General features: G+C 35.7%; 1 pseudogene; it reads left to right on the top strand.

The window, feature by feature from the left end:
• The first annotated feature begins 1034 nt into the window (after nucleotides 1-1034).
• On the top strand, nucleotides 1035-17383 carry LOC133297482 (metal transporter Nramp6.1-like; annotated as a pseudogene).
• The last annotated feature ends 337 nt before the right edge of the window (nucleotides 17384-17720 follow it).

The following is a 17720-nucleotide window of genomic DNA, read 5'->3' as shown; positions in this document are numbered from 1 at the left end:
TATAGGGAAGTATCTGTTTACAATTTTTTTTGATAAATTACACTGTCTTCTTCTGGGAGAACAAACTAGTGTTCTCCCAAGAGAAGATAGTGTAGTTTGTAAATAAAAATATTCGTAAATATAATCTGCTTCTATATATATATAAGGTAAATGGATTGTTATGTTACAAGATGTAACATATATAATATTTCTACTCTCACAATTATATGTGGGTTTCATCCCTTAATTTTTCTCTCTCCACTCTCATTTCTTCTCTCTCCTCTCCATTGTGAGAGTAGGAATTGTTATGTTACATCATATAACATAACAATTCATTTACCCATATATATATATATGAGTTTTCTTTTTCTATTATTAATATAAATAACTTATTTATATTGAGCTCAAAATAATATCATCTTGAAGCAGAAATCAAGATATTTTTATAATTATAATTATTTTAGGTTATAATAATCTTTTTCATTATAATTTTTTAATTTTTAAACATTATTTTAGAACGAAAGTAGAAACATTAAATCATATATATATATATATATATATATATATATATATATATATACACATGACACAATAAACTTTCCTACACACACAATATTTTGTGGGGTTAACACTTTTTGAAGAAAAAAGAAAAAGAAAATTACGGCACGCAAAACGAATACGCAATCAGTTTTCCTACAACATAATTCTTATAAAACCCAATATATATACACGAAACCTTTCTATTCATCGTTCAATGAAGTCAACCATTGTTGAACTAGGAAACACCACACACAACAAAGTCACAGAGCGAATGCAAGAGGCAGAGTGAGAATTATGGCAAGCCTGATGCAGCATGAAAGTGATGCAACAATCTCATCGAGAATTGGAGGTAGCAACCCCATCGTAGCCGTCAACTTGACCACTCCTATCAACCCTCCTCCTCCGTCTGATTCCGATGGCTCCTCAAAAATCGAGGTCCTTCTCCCTTTTACAATTTCCCATTCAAGTTCTGAACTGTTATATATGTGTGTGTATATATATAAAAACTTGATGCAATGAAACAGAAACCTGGGTGGAAAAAGTTCCTGTCACATGTGGGTCCTGGTATCCTCATTTCATTGGGCTACGTAGATGCTGGAAGCTGTAACTCTCTCTCTCTCTCTCTCTTTTTTATGTCCGAAACTTTTATATATGCGTGAGTGTCCATGTGTTTATAACTAGTTGTTTTGCTATTTTCGCAGTGGAAAATGATCTGCAAACTGGAGCTAACTATGGATATGAGGTATAATAATTAAGCAACAAACCAAACCGAGAAGTCTGAAGAAACATATATATAAGCGCAAAAAAGATATTTAAATTTAAGTTTTTGTTGGCTTAAATAAAATATATAAGCCCAAAATTTGAAATTATGTTGCTTCTGTATCCAGATGCTGTGGTTGGTACTTCTTGGAATGATGTTTGCGGTTCTAATTCAGTCATTGGCTGCAAATCTTGGCGTTACCACTGGTTAGATACAAAACTAACACAACATTAATTCATGTGTTATATAACCTTTCCCATCTATGTTTAGAGGTTTATGAGATCGATACTTTCTCTTTGAGAATATTAATATTTTTTTATTTATTTGAATTTTGCAGGAAAACACCTTGCAGAATTATGTAAAGCTGAGTACCCATTATTTGTCAAGTACTGCTTATGGTTATTGGCCGAGCTTGCTGTCATATGTGCAGACATACCTGATGGTATATTAATTTATTTTTTTCTATTGTTCCATAGCCTCGTTTTTTTCCCTTTCAATCAAAAAATCATTCAATTAATTAAACAGTAAGATATATACTCTTTGTATCCCTATTTAGACTTCTATAATCATTAATTAATCTTATCCAAACTTGACTGTGGCAGTGCTTGGCACAGCCATTGCGCTGAATCTACTTTTCAACGCCATTCCATTATGGGTAGGAGTTCTGTTGACTGGCGGCAGCACTTTCTTGTTTCTTGGGCTTCAGAGATATGGGGTAATTTACCTTTTTGGAATAATTACGAAATATATGAACAATATAAAATTTCTCATTTGGGATATTCAAATCTAGTAATTAGATCTAATTTCCTTATAATCATTTATCTCCTTTCGCTTCTTTTTTTTCAAGGTGTGTCGTCAGTTTGAAATAGTCAAGGATTATGATTAAATACAATTAATACTATCTCTTAGCCACGAAAATGGACAAGGACACTCCTCTAGTATTCCCACAACTTGTGTAGTTTAGAACAATGAGGGAAAAAAGTGGATTTCATGATTTAAAAGTTTTACAGTTTTTTAAGTCTTGTGTCTATATTTTCTCAATTGCATTGTAGTTGAACCCTAGACAGGGATAGAGCGGACGAGCGACATGCAGAAGCCTTGGTCCTCCAACCATGGTTTCATTTCCTATTATAATAAAATTTTTATTCCAAAAGTAAGGAATTACATGCATAGGTAAAAAGAAAAAAAAATTGTTTTCAAAAAAAAAAAAAAAAAAAAAAAATTAAAAATGAAGTTTCAATAGATTCCCTTCAATGAAAATGGAACTTTTTGAGTGTAAACTTTGATTCAAAGAAGACTTATTTGTGTATTTAAAAACTATGGTACAAGTAATATTTCATTTCTTTGTTGAAAACTTTGACACTAAGTCAGTACATAAATAAAAAATATGATATCAAATAACATTGTGCTTACGTCGATAAATATATGATACATTCAATATTTAAATAAGGTTTTTTTATTTTAATATCTTATATAATTTTGATATCCTCAATAGTTAATTCCCGAATCCGTCCCACAGTCCCTAAAGAATACAAATTCACTAGAAATCTTTTCACTCTGCCTTTTTGGTTATATATATATATATATTTATTTATTTGTTTCGGCAGATAAGGAAGCTGGAATTGGTCATAGCTATCTCAATGTTGATAGTGGGTGTGTGTTACTTTGCGGTAATGAGCTATGCGAAAGTCAGTACTTCGGCTGTATTAAAGGGAATGTTTGTGCCCAAACTCAGTGGTCACGGAGCCACAGGCAATGCCATTGCCCTTTTGGGTGCTATTATCATGCCGTACTCTTCCACCTTATTCCTTTAACTTCATTTGTTGATATCAATTAGTTTGTGTCTTTACTTATTTTGGTTTTGCCCCCTGAAAAAAATATTTAAATGCGATATATATCCCTAAATTTAGAATATTCAATTTGAGTACACTAATCTAATAAAGTATGAACACTTTATCAATTTTTACAAAAAAAATATTATATTCGCCAGTAAATTAAAGATATGTCAATATGAGAAAAATATTTGTCCTTTTAAAGAACAGTGATTTTAATTAAAATTATTATTTTTATTTAATATTTAAATTAAAAAAATCTCTCACTTTCTCCTATCATAATTTCTATTGTGAAATTGTTTCTCTCGTCATAAAACACAATAATTTTGATTAAAATAACACAATTCTATATCATTTAAATGAACAAACACTAATCCCATAATTTATTGGCAAAATGCACCCAAGTAAATTATGTTTATATAACATTTTTTTAACTATGGCTCGTTTAACATTCAATCGATAATATTTTTCTTTTGACAAAATGCAGGCATAACCTTTTCCTTCACTCAGCTCTTGTGCTGTCTAGAAAAGTACCCAATTCCGTGAATGGCGTCATGGTAAGCTTTGCCAGGTGTTACATCAATACGTGGCAGGTGCCAGGTGTTACATCAATACGTGGCAAATTTTAAATTTGAAAAGAAGATAGTTAAGAAAAAATGTTGGGTTTCCTCCTTAATGTTAAGCGCAAAACTCACAAGGGTCTAAAAATTCCTAAAATCCTAAACCTCTTTCTTCCCCTATAAATATATTAGTTGTGGGATGGAGGTAGGTGTTGGGTGGTTTGCTGATGGTGGAAAAATATATATTCTAATAGGGGACGTTCTTCTGTTCTAAATTAGCAACAAAAAACAGAGTTGTTCCCTTACTTCCAACCCAAGTGCGCAAGTGCACGCATCAAGTAATAATGGGTGTATTAAGGCCCAGATTATCGTTTCCACAAGGATAGAACTCTAAATATTATTTTAAACTATTTTATAAAGAATGAAAATGAAAAGAAAAGTTAGTGATTGAATTGTCTGGTCAAACGTTCCCTACTGTCTTGACAACGTTCCTCAGGAACAGCAAGTTCATTCTGATGGCAAACAATTGCTCGCTGTGTTATATATGTGATCATTCCTGTTTAAAAGAAGGTGTGATAATAATCATTGGAGTTTGATAGATACAAGATTAAACAAAGTAAAAATAAAACAGTAATAACTATAATCAAGAGACAACAAGGTGGATAGTTTTAAAAACAGTTTAACAGAAGGAACGGATTCACTGCTCCATTCTTAAATAGTTATTCCCTCTGCTCAAGACTTAGCACTTTTTGGCTTTGTCCCAGTTTTTTATCTGCCAACTCTGATTCTTCAGCTCATGGACTAGATGGCTCACAAGTTTCCATATTCCTATGGCTTCCTTGACTCCAACAGGTACTTAGTACAGCACCTTAAAATGGACGAAGTCGCCCTTTATTCCTAAGGTGACCAATAGTGTTTTTGCCATAACACTACCTTCCCCCAATGACTAAGCTGTCTGAAATCCCTTCCTTAAGGAAGTTTCTTTCTCAGTATGTGTTCAATTTCCATTAATACACAATGAATATAGCTTACTTAGCCAGAGAAATACAAAAAGCTTCAGTAAAGAGTTTTGAAAATAATTCTTTAAGAGTTTTACAGCTTATCCGTCCCACAGATATTTCAGCCCATGACTGATACTTTAAACATAATTATTCTAAACTAAAGTCTCATAGACCCGAGATTCAGTTCAGAGATAACGAGTGGAAAGGAAAGAAGAAACACTTATATTGAAATGAAACAAGAAAGTTTACAACAAAATATAAAATGGAGAAGATGGTTGATGCTCGTGAGGAGTCTCAAGTGAATGTTACAGAACTAGGTAGAAGTGTTGTCACTTAACTACAGCTACATCTATACAAAATTAAACTACTAACTAATATTTAGGTGATCTCTTCTTCAGGAATTTTATTCCTAAGGAATTCAATGATGTCTTCGTGTTTGGGACGTCCTTTTCATAGGCAGAAGAGGGAGTGGCAGTCTTGTAAAATCCTTTGGAGTTGGTTTCTTGACTGAAGGGATAGGGCAGTGGCAACAATGTTTGGAAGCTTGCAACTTGCTTGATGGGTCAGTTATTGTTGATGATTAGCCATTTTCTTGCAGTCCCTCATGTCTTGCTTTCTTCTTAGCCAATGAGAACTCTTTATTCTCTGTTGTTCACGTTTCTTGGTGCTTAAGTGGTGATCCGCCTTTGCTTTTAGAAGACGTTGTTTCCACGTTTCCTGCAAAATGAACAGAAGCATTAAATGAAGGGAGCAGGTGTAATAAATGCTCTCAATCTGTTTCCTTTTTAATATGTTTACAGAGGAATACGTCATCATCCGTTCCCCCACTGTGTTTTTGTCACAAATGTGCAAAACAAGTGATTTTCATGCTGAAGTTGCTCATCAAATGAGGGAACGAATTGTATTTTGCCATCAAAATGGGCTTAGATGGGAACGAATTTATGTCTCATCAGTAGGCTAAAAAAAGAAAAGAAAATGTTAACTTGTGAGATTTGAGAGTTTTAAGTGAAAAGCTCAAAATTTTGATTTTGAGAGTACCTTTAGGTGGTGTTTGGTTGTGTTCTTTTTCAAACTTTCCTATGCATCTGAAGGAAGCATTCCGGAAAGCACTCGTTTGGTTCCATAGATTTAGTCTAAATCCCCACCAATCCTAATTGCATTTCATTTTGAATACGCAAGTGGAATGATGGTGTTTGGCACTGTTTAGAAAGAATTCTTGGAGGTGGTTATTTGTTAAAACCGGCAAAGGCACTGTGTAGACAATATCTCAAACGACCATTATACCCTCCAAAGACATAGATTTTTTCTTGTTTTGAAGGTAAAGGGTAGGATGTTTGTTTCAAAAAAAATTTAAAACAGGGGTATTTTTGTAATAGCATCGTTTTTGTCCATCTATATTTTACCTAGAGCCAAACATAGACTTCATAAATGTTACATAATTTTTCCGGTAATATTTTTTCAACCAAACAACTTTTTTTACATTTTCCTACCAAACTCACTTTCCAACCATTTCCCCACTATTCTTATTTCCCTATTATTCATAAAAATTTTCCCTCAACCAAACGCCCCCTTAGGGAGAAGCTTGAGTGTTATACCTGAATAGGGAAGTTTGAGAGAAAATCATCATTGTAGGTGAGGTTTAAGTATACTATCATTGTTGGTGAAGCTTGATTCTTGTAACCCATTATTTTCATAGTGGAAGTTTGATTCTAGACTAGTATTCCATGGGTTTTTACTTCTTCACATTGGAGAATGTTTTCCCATGTTAAAATCTGCCTATGTTCTTTTCTCTCTCTCTCTCCCCTTTATGTTTTTCATTTTTTTCGGTTGCGCATAGGCCGACCTGGAAAGTTTATGCTGACTAATTTGATTGAAGAGCTGAGCTCCTAGCTCGACGTTTGATTTTCGCAAAGGCTTCTTAGCCGAGATTGAGGAAACTGAATTTCTAACAGTGGTATCAGAGCCTGGGTTCGACGGGTTCTGAAGGAGACGAGATGGAGATCAATGAAATCTCACATGATGAAGATATGTTCAAGTTGACCGCGAATAACTTCTCTGATTGGAGACCGATGATGGAAGACCATCTGTACTGCAAAGATCTATATGAGCAAATCATCCTTAAAGAGAAGGCTGAAGGCAAAACTTTTAAGGAGTGGCAGATCCTGAGTCGGAAGGCGGTAGCCACAATCAAGAAATACATTGACAAAAGCCTCTTTGAGCACGTGTCCGAGTTCACGAACACATACGAGTTATGGACGAAGCTCGATCCATGATTCAAAAGAAAACTTCCAGGAACAAAGCACACCTGGTTTGCCGACTTGTGAAACTCAAATAGAAGGAAGACATAAGCAGGATTGAACACCTTAACACCTACAAAGGTATTGTGAATCAGCTGTCTAAATCTGAGACAAAAATTGATGACGAGATGTAGGCGTTGCTGCTGTTGAGCTCATTGCCAGAGAGTTGGGATACTCTGGTGGTGACATTAAGCAACTCGGTTCCTGATGGAAAACTGAAGATGGATGTCATGACAGACAGCCTACTGAATGAGGATTCTAGGAGAAGGGAACGAGTTGTAACTAGCAGATCTAAGGCAAACATGACCGAGAATAGAGGAAGGTCTGATGCCTGCAGACGTAGAAAGAACCGGGGTCGTGACAAGTCCAGAGGTCGGTTTAGCCAAAATATGAGTTCAAGTGCTTCTATTGTGGGAGCCCCAGTTACACGAAGCCGGATTGCAAGACTCTGCAGAAAGATGAGAAGAACGACACTGTGAAGCCAGATCAGATCATTCCAAAGAAGAAAGAAGACAAGAGCACCACTGTAGTGGCTGCCAACTCGGATCCCGAGATATTTCTCCTTGGTGTAGACAATTATTTGAATGTTACATATAATGACTGCACCTGGATTGTTGACTCTGGTGCCTCCTTCCATATTACTCCACACAAAGGTTTTTTCTCCTCTTACCAAGGAGGTGATTTTGGAGTCGTGAAGATGGTAAATAAGGTGACCAGCAAGATTGTTGGTGTTGGTGATGTGACCTTGACCACGGATGTCGGGTGCCGACTTGTGTTGAAAGATGTAAGGCATGTTCTTGACATGAGACTGAATCTAATCTCGATAGGCAAGCTTGATGATGTCGGGTTAGTGAACTACTTTGGTAGTGGTAGATAGAAGCTGACCAAAGGAAACTTGGTTGTTTCTCGAGGTAAGAAGAAAGGCTCCTTGTACGTGATGCAAGAAAATATCAATGGTGGAGAAGCCAATTCTATCCGAGATGGACCTAGCTTGAGCTATGGCACAAGCGCCTCAGCCAAATAAGTGAGAAAAAGTTTCAAATTTTGAAAAATAAAGGATTATTGACCCTAAGCACTGGAGAGCTGCTCGCATTGCCTAGCTGGAAAGCAGCATTGGGTTTCTTTCGTGACACCGGATCAACCCAGATGGCGCAGGTATATTCTTGATATCATATATACTGACGTGTGTTCCATGTCAGAGAGATCCCTTGGAGGAGCTCAATATTTTGTTTCATTCATTGATAATAACTCCCGTAAAGTGTGGGTATATTTGTTGAAAACTAAAGACCGAGTACTCCAAGCCTTTAAAGAGTTCCATGCTATGGTGAAAACAGAGACTGATAAGAAATTGAAGGTGGTTCGATCTGACAATGATGGTGAGTACTACGGCCCATTCGATGCATATTGCAAAGCGGCCGGGATCCGACTTGAGAAGACGCTTCTCAAGATACCTCAGTTGAATGGACTTGCTAAAAGGATGAACTGAACTATTGAAGAGAAGGTTTGAAGTACGCTATCCAATACCAGATTGCCTAAATCATTTTGGGGAGAAGCCGTCAGAACTGTTACTGTCTTTATCAACCTCTCACCATCACGGCCACTTGAAGGAGAAATTTCAGAAGAAGTCTGGACAGGTCGAAATGCGGTCTATGATCACCTGAAGGTGTTTGGATGCCGAGCTTTCGTGCATATCCCTAAAGACGAGAGGGCGAAGCTCGATACAAAGTCAAAAAAGTACATTTACCTTGGTTTGTCGAGATGTGAGTTCTGGTTCCGACTTTAGGATCCAATAAAAAAGAAGGCAGTGAGAAGTCGAGATGTGGTATTTCTTGAGAACGAGACTATTCAAGACATCTCGAAACCCAAAGTTCGGGTTACTATAAGACGTGAAGAACCCATCTCTCCTGTTCGAGCTGAAGTTTGGGAGAAAATCAAGAGAATGAAGAAAATGATGAGATTGACAAGGTATTGAAAACTGAGGTCCTAAGGATCGACATGTTGAGGTCCAAGATGATGAGAATCGAGATGAGCATGATGAGCCAAATTCTTAACTTGATGAATAACCCAGACATTCTACTCGAGTGAGACAACATTCTACAAGGTACCACCTGATGAATACAATATTGTTGCTGAAGATGGTGAACCTTAAAGTTATGATGAGGTTGTCACGAGCTCAGATAACGAAGAATGGGAAAAGGCAATGCAAGACGAGATGAAGTCTCTGCATGAGAATCAGACTTATGAGCTGACTGTGCTGCCTGAAGGAAAACAAGCTTTGAAGAACAAGTGGGTTTACAAAATCAAACATGAAGAGAACGACCAGAAACCAAGATATAAATCCCAGATTATGGTAAAAGGCTGCAATCAGAAGAAGGGATTTGATTTTGAGGAGATCTTTTCTCCTGTGGTGAAGATGACTTCAGTCTGAACCGTGTAAACCATGACGACTTCGATGGACCTTGAAGTAGAGCAAATGGATATAAAGACGGAATTCCTTCATAGAGACCTTGAAGAAGAGAGATATATAGAGCAACTTTAAGGGTTCCGAGCTTCAAAACAAGAAGACTTTGTATGTCGGTTGAAGAAGAGTCTATACTGTTGGAAGCAAACACCTCAGCAAGTGGTATAAGAAGTTTGAATATTTCATGACTGATCATAAGTTTGTAAAGACAGAGGTCGACCACTGCGTATTTGTGAAGAGGTATGAGGACGAAAAATTTCTAATTTTGCTTTTATATGTTGACGATATACTGTTTGTAGGGAAGACGAATCGAGAATAGCCGCCCTGAAGAAGGCGTTGAGCTCTTCCTTCACAATGAAGGACCTCGACCCTGCAAAGAAGATACTCAGAATCAAGATTATCCGAGATAGACAAAAAAAGTTACTGTGGCTGAGTCAAGAAAAATACATTGAGAAGATTCTGAAGAGATTCAGCATGGGGAAAGCCAAAACAATGAGCACCCCCTTAGCCGGACATATTAATCTAAAGCAGAATCAATGTCCGAGATATGATGAAGATAAAGATAAGATGTTGATAATCTCATACCAATCCGCTGTCGAAAGCTTGATTTATGCAATGGTTTGTATGAGATCCGACCTTGCATATGTTGTTGAAATGGTAAGCCGATATCTTTCAAACCCCGAAAAAGAACACTGGAAATGAGAGAAGTGAATTTTCAAGTATCTCGGAAGAACAACAAAGTTGTGCCTCCGATTTGGAGAAGGTAAAGTCGAATAGCAAGGCTATACGAAAGATGACTTAGGGGGAGATTCCGACTCGAGGAAGTCGACGATAGGATATATGATGATTTTTGCAAGAGGAACTATCTCCTGGAAATCAAGACTACATAAGTTTGTAGCACTTTGGAAGACCAAGGCCGAGTATATAGCCGTGACTGAGGCAAGTAAAGAAATACTATGGATGAAGAAGTTTCTCTATGAACTCGGGCACGATCAAGACAAGTACAAGCTGGGATGTGACAACCAAAGTACAATTCATCTTGTGAAGAATTCAACTTATCACTCCCGCATTAAGAACATTGAGTGAGGTATCATTGGATCCAGGATGTGGTGGAAGGTGAAGAGCTTGAACTCGTCAAAGTGCATATCGACCTAAATTGGTCCGACATGATGACGAAGCCGGTACCAGCAAGGAAATTTGAAAATTGCTGAGAAGGCGTCGGGTTACTGCTAAAACCGACACATTGAAGTCGGAAAGGGGAGATTTGTTGGGCTTCCTCCTTAATGCTAAGCCCAAAGCCCATGATGGTTTATGTAACACCCCATAGTACTTCGGTTGTTAATATACATGATATTTAGCATACACAGCGGAAGACTTTATTTGAAAAAGAAATATAGCGTCTTATAAAAATACGAGTAAACTTTTTCCAAAATATTTTCTGAAATCATTTATAAAAATGTTCACGTGAGATACTGCGAAAGCGTAAATCTAATCATACATCTACTAATTAATCCCATGAGCCATTATTAGTGGCCATTGACCATCAGAATATGACATCAAGTGTCATTCCTGACAGAGTCTCACGGATAACATAACAGCTGTATTTCGGATAACTAGAAACATGGGTTCCATACATACAGTTAACCTGATTGATACAATAATTTGACAGACAGCTCGCAAGTCCCACACAGACTGCGATCCCCTTTCGGGTCAATACAAACGTTAAGGCTTCATGCCCAAATTAACTGAATACATGCATCAAGTCTATATTAATTCCAAAGTATAAAATCATCAGTAAATAATCCATGGCTCTAAGGATACAATCATGAGCCTAAATAAATACATAAAATAATCTTCATAACATAATTAAGCATGTTAACAAGTCTACATGCCAACATCAAGTCTAAACATAATATAAAATCATAAACTGCATCGTCAACTACTCTAATGCGGAGGCCTTGCCCGTAGAAGCATCATCACTACTCTGGGTACCTGAAATGATATCACCAAACAGGGTGAGATAACAACATCTCAGTAAGCTCAACGTTCATAGGGGATCCTCTAATCCCCTGAGCCCACTTCCTGCATGACAAGTCAGATATAAAGCATATAATACAGACATACAGTATAAACATAGCATCATCATATCATCCTTGTGTAACCCTAGGGTCAAAGCCATAGACAGTTACACATGTGTGACTTTCAGGGTCAAGCCATAGATAGTCAACACAACCTCAGTATGAAATAGCTCCCAGAGTCAAGTCTTAGGCAACCTACATACCATGATCACTGGCCAGGATCCTCATAACTTATATCATTAGTGCATCATCATAACATCAAGATCATATAACATCTATATGAATGTAAATGAATGCACATATACATCATACCATATACTTTCATACAAAACAACCATAATGCCCACCATCATGGTGGGGCCACAAGAGAGAGGAGTCAACTAGAACTAGGAGCTTACCTCACTGAGCTTATCAACAGCCCAACTCCAACAGTCAATATGTATGCTCCCGAACACTCTCAAGTGCCAAGCTCTCTAGGAAAACCAAGAACATGAGTCATTTACATTATTAATACTCAGTCACTTAATGATTCCACATTGCATTCTTATATGCCAAAAATATGTCCATCACAAGTCTTGACCAATTATTACTTATTATTGATTTTAGTGCATTATTATAAGCTACCACATTCTTTAATCACTTACATAACTTAGAATCCTCTTCTAGGCTCACGTAGGTAACTTAGATTATTTTCAACTCATCCAAGCCATATAATTATGATTATTATAAGTTACTAAGGGTTTCCTTAAGCCCAATTAGCTTAAATATCACTTTTACGGTTCTCCCATAACTGTACACGCTTCTATTTTCTAGTCACTGAGCATAACTCACTTGTTATAAAATTCTCATTTTTTAGTATGTTAATCTAGACTCAATTATCTTTCCAACAAGGTATCACATGACTCCTTTGGAGTTTTTTAGCTCCAGTTATCACCATTTGAGGTTGGATAAGCAAAGCTGTTTGCCAACTTCGAACAGAGCCCTAAACATTCTTTACCATTTCTGCGATTTTGGAAAATCTACTAAACCAATTGTTCTAAAAATTTTATGCAGATAATTAGACAAATTTATATTTAATTATACATATTATGAGCCTAATTTGAGTAAGAATTGAGGAGAAAAAATTCATGAAAGTTCAACTCACAAATCTGTTTTTAGGCAGTGCAGGGGATCCCAACATCCCTCACGGTTTTCGTCCCTGTGAGAGTTGAAAGAGTCTGATTTCTTTCAAATTTTAATATATTATACTAGACACCTAGGGCTTTAATTAGAGGTATCATAAGCTTAATTTGAGTACGTAATGAGAGAGATATGAATTTTATAAGTTGGACCTTTGGAATTGTCCCTGCACGACGCGAGTTTGGGCAGTCTGGACTCAAATTCACTTTCTGGAAAAACAAAAACACATAATCCTCTCAAATTTTATGAAAATATAGATGACATCTCGAGCTTTAAAATGAGGTATCATGAGCCTCATTTGACCAAGGGATGAGGGAGATATCACCCTCCAAAGTTAGTGTCTAAATTAAGATTTTTAAGCTTGTTTCTTTGTCCTTTCTTTAGTTAATTAGTCCCAACACTTAATTAATCCACTAATCCATAATTACCTTATTTTTAACACAACTAATCCGCCTTATAATCAAGAGGTTAGAATCATCATGTGTCTCTTTTAGGGTCCAAGTTCATCCTTTTCCATGAAATTCATACAAGGATCCAAAGGTTGTACCTTTACACATCAAATCAACCATTTTTTGGTTCAAAACTCACACACCCTCAAGAACAAGCATCAAAACTCTTTCTTTAAAAATTTTAAACAACATTTTCCCTAAACACAAGACAAAATCGAGGATTAAAAGGGAAGAGGAAAGGATTATTGGGTCATCTTTTCCCAAAGGAAAGCTTACATCTTCAAACTCACACCTTCAGCTCCAAGCTCCACTTTTTACCAACAAGGATGCTCCTTTAAAGAAGAACACACCTTCTAAAATATGCTCACGAGTTAGAGCTCATGAACACAAGAGAGAAAGATGAGATTTTTCAAGAAAAGTTTAGGAAACTTACACAAAAACTCAAGAGAATCAAACATACAAGTGATGTTCTTCAAGAGAACTCAAGAACACAACTCCATAGCTCCTTGAACCTTCAAAACCGTGGTTGTTCATGAGGATATTGACCACAAAATTTTGCTTCACACCATGAAAATTGTATGGTTGTGAAGAGGAGAGTGAGGGGAACAAGTTTGATGAAGGAGATTTGGTGATTTGGAAAGATTTTGGAGGTGGAATCTTAGAGAGAAGTGAGAACAAAGTTTGAAGTTTGAATTTTAGAGAGAGTGTGAGAAGGGGCTGCTGAATTTGATCAGAAAATGGAGGGGAAGGTTCCCTAATTAGGGTTGCCATGTCACTTAAGTGGTACCTTGTCCTTTAGTGAAATCTGGTGTAATTTTTATTTGAACCGTTATCAAATTTTTACCGAGAAACACCCAAGACTCTAACTTTAAGTACTTAAAATTAATTTTGTCTAATTATCATGTTCATAACTTAAAATTTGATTAGTAGATCACAGATCCATAAACAGTTGTTTAATTGCACTGTAGTCTTTACCGTTGTTCTTAACTGTACCCGGATTTCATAATCTTCTTAACTTTAACATTATGGGTCTAATTACTACTTGTTAGGCATATATTGGTCTTTATTTCCATTTTCTCATCTTTTTTCCGTTCCGGAATTTTACCGGCTGCTGCTACAACAGTACAAAATATCCGGCAGAAGTGACTTTTCAAAAATACCCCGTTATGGGTATCAATCTTCATCAAATCATATCCTAACCTAATTCATGATGTTTATATCATTAGATTAGCTCTCTAACTATAATTTGCTCACTTGAAGCTATTGTACTGACTGTTTCTGCGTCAGTAGTCAAAATTAACATATGAAATTTCACCTGTGTAGAATACCCTCAATATGGGTATCAAAATTCTTAGAATTTCATCTTCATTTCATTTATGACCATAAGGTCCTCATCATAACCCTCGAATTTAAAACTCATATAATTAGGGTTATTATAGTCTAAGAAACCCTAAACCTCTTCCTTCCCCTATATAGTTATTTATGGGATAAAGAAAAAGATTAACTTGTGAGATTTGAGGGTTTTCAGTGAAGTTTGAGATTTTAAGCTTGAGTGTTATACCTCTTTAGGGAAGTTTGAGAGAAAACCACCATTGTAGGTGAGGTTTGAGTGTACCACCATTGTTGATGAAGCTTGATTCTTGTAACCTATTATTTTCATAGTGGAAGTTTGATTCTGGACTAGTGTCCCATGGTTTTTTACTTCTTCATATTGGAAAAAGATTTTCCGCGTTAAAATCTGACTGTGTTCTTCTCTCTCTCCTTTATGTTTTTTTTTTTTTTATATTTTTTGCTGTGCATAGGCTTACCTGGTAAGTTTAGGCCGACTTCTCTGATTGAAGAGCCAAGCTCCTACTCAAAGTTTGATTTTCACAAAGGCTTCTTAGCCGAGATTGAGGGAACCGAGTTTCCAATAGAAACAACTTAAACTCAAGCATATAGTTGTGCCTAGTTGCCACATCTAAGTTCTATTTGGTTAATATTGGTTAATCTTCAAACTAGGTTTATACAATTGAGAGTGGATAATTCACAAGCATTTTATATCAATAAATTTTTTTAGCATTTTGAAATGTGAATAATATAAATTAATTTACTAAAAGAATAAAAAATCACTCATTGTTAAATCCCGACTAACGAGGGTAGGGGTAGGATAATCGTTGTAAGCAGCATTACCCCTTACATATTCTCATATTTAAACTCATAACCTTTCGATCACAAATTTATACACAACATTATCCTTACCTATTTGCAAAATGACTTATTTATTAAATGAATAGGATGAAAAAATAAATTCTTAGACCTTTAAAGCATAAAAGCTCATGTAATAAGTAAAATAATTAATTCAACTCAAAAGTCAAAATGTGTTAGATAAGGACATATATTTATATTATGGGAAATCATTTTCTCATGTTGTTGGAGATTATTTTGTCATGTTGTGAGGCATCAAAATTCGTGCTATCTTTTTTGTTTTTTTTGTTTTTTTAACAAGTGGTGGGACCTACAACTTATTGTGTCTATAACATGAGAGATATTATCTCATGTAACATGAGAAAAGAGAAACCCTTATATTATTCTTAACGCAAACTCATATTATATGACATATCTGCTTGATTATGCAGGTTGCACGTAGATACTTTCTCATAGAGACTTGGTTAGGGTTATTTGTGGCATTTCTAATCAATGTTCCAATGGTTTCTGTACCGGCCGCTATTTGCTCCGATACCAACCTTTCTCCAGAAAATAGTGATAATTGCAATAATATTACCCTTAAATCTGCTTCTTTCCTTCTCAAGGTTCTTAATTTAATTCACTACATAAATTGCTACAATCCAATCATAATAAATTTATTATCATAATCAAGCATCAATTTAATTAGCGTGAAATTTGATGTCCATTGCTTGTAGAGTGTGTTGGGACAGTCGAGCAAGACCATTTATGCCATAGCACTGCTTGCTTCAGGACAAAGCTCTACTATCACCGGAACCTGTGCAGGGCAATACATCATGCAGGTTTTTTTTTCCTACATCATTAAACTCTATTTTGTTTTTTAATTAACTGATAGGTTTTGTGTACAAAACCAATTCAGCCCAAAACCTTAAGGTGTTGGGTGAAGGTCTTTTTAATAGTTTATATTATTCTCTAACTCACCCCTTCATGTAACAGCCTTTTAAGCTTGAAACGTGGATGATTGCATAGGTCCATTTTTTTTGTTTTACCTTATGGTTATTTAATTCCACAAGTGGGAGATGGTGAGGATCGAACTCGTGACCTTATGATTATTAAAACTCTGATACCATTTAAAGAATTAATTCAACCCAAAATCTTAAGGTGTTGGGTGAAGACCTTTTTAATAGTTTATTTTATTCTCTAATTATTTTGTAGAAGGGATTGCTAAATATAACTTGTTGTTTGGTTAATTGGTGATAAAGGGTTTCTTGGACTTAAAGATGAAAGGGTGGATTAAGAACTTGGTGACTAGGGGGTTTGCCATAATACCTAGTCTTGTTGTCTCCATCATTGGTGGTCCTTCTGGGTCTGGTCAACTTATCATCATTACATCGGTTAGTATGTTCTAGAATATGTCATTCTTTTCTTCTTTTTCATAAATTAAACTTATCCATCTCTTTAAATTATACATGCAACTAACTAAAATTGTTTTGCAGATGTTCTTTTCTTTTGAGCTTCCATTCACTTTAATTCCACTCCTTAAGTTTAGTAATAGCAGTGCCAAGATGGGAACTCAAAAGAATTATGTGATCGTGAGTTATCTTCTTTCCTAGTTTTTATACACACACACATATCACTTTAATTTCAGTTAAAGGAATGGTAAAACCTTACGCAAGATTATATGTATTATTCATTATTTTTGTGCAGGTTATTATCATCTCTTGGATATTAAGTGTGGGGATTTTCGGTATCAATATATACTTCCTCAGCACTGCTTTCGTGGGTTGGCTAATTCATAGTAGTCTACCAAAGGTGGCAAACGTGTTCATTGGGATTATAGTATTTTCTTTAATGGCAATCTATGTTATTTCAATTATCTACCTAGCCTTCAGGAAAGACACAGTTGAAACATTTAAGGAGAGGAATAATGACTTAGCAATGCAAGACCATGAAGAAAATGGACTTAGGCAATGAATAAAATGTTCATTGGGATTATAGTATTGGTCAGTTAGAGTTGAACCAAGCTCCTTAATTATAGAGAAGATTTAGCTGATATCCCATTTTCCGATTATTGGACTTAGGCAATGAATAAAATGGATCACCTTACAAGAAGGGGTTTGTCCACAAATAGGAACTTAACATTGCTTTCAAGCCATTTTAGTGAGCAATGAGCATATGATGATTGATGATTCTCAAAATGATTGGTGTTGAAAGTGATCATCTATATTGTATAACTGTGTAACATGCATTATTATTGATTATGTTTACTATGACATGATATGTAAGAGTTTACAAAAAAAATTGTGCTAATATATGTAAATATGGGTTTGATGTTTGCATCTCAATTATCAACTTAGCTATGTACCAAAAAAAAAAAAAATTATCAACTTAGCTACCTTTATAACTTCAATTGATGTT

Source organism: Gastrolobium bilobum, unplaced genomic scaffold, assembly GCF_033153095.1.
Source record: "Gastrolobium bilobum isolate Gb01-03AN ecotype WA unplaced genomic scaffold, APGP_CSIRO_Gbil_v1 utg117450, whole genome shotgun sequence".
NCBI classification, from domain to species: Eukaryota; Viridiplantae; Streptophyta; class Magnoliopsida; order Fabales; family Fabaceae; genus Gastrolobium; species Gastrolobium bilobum.
This window is presented reverse-complemented; position numbering and strand designations above follow the sequence as displayed.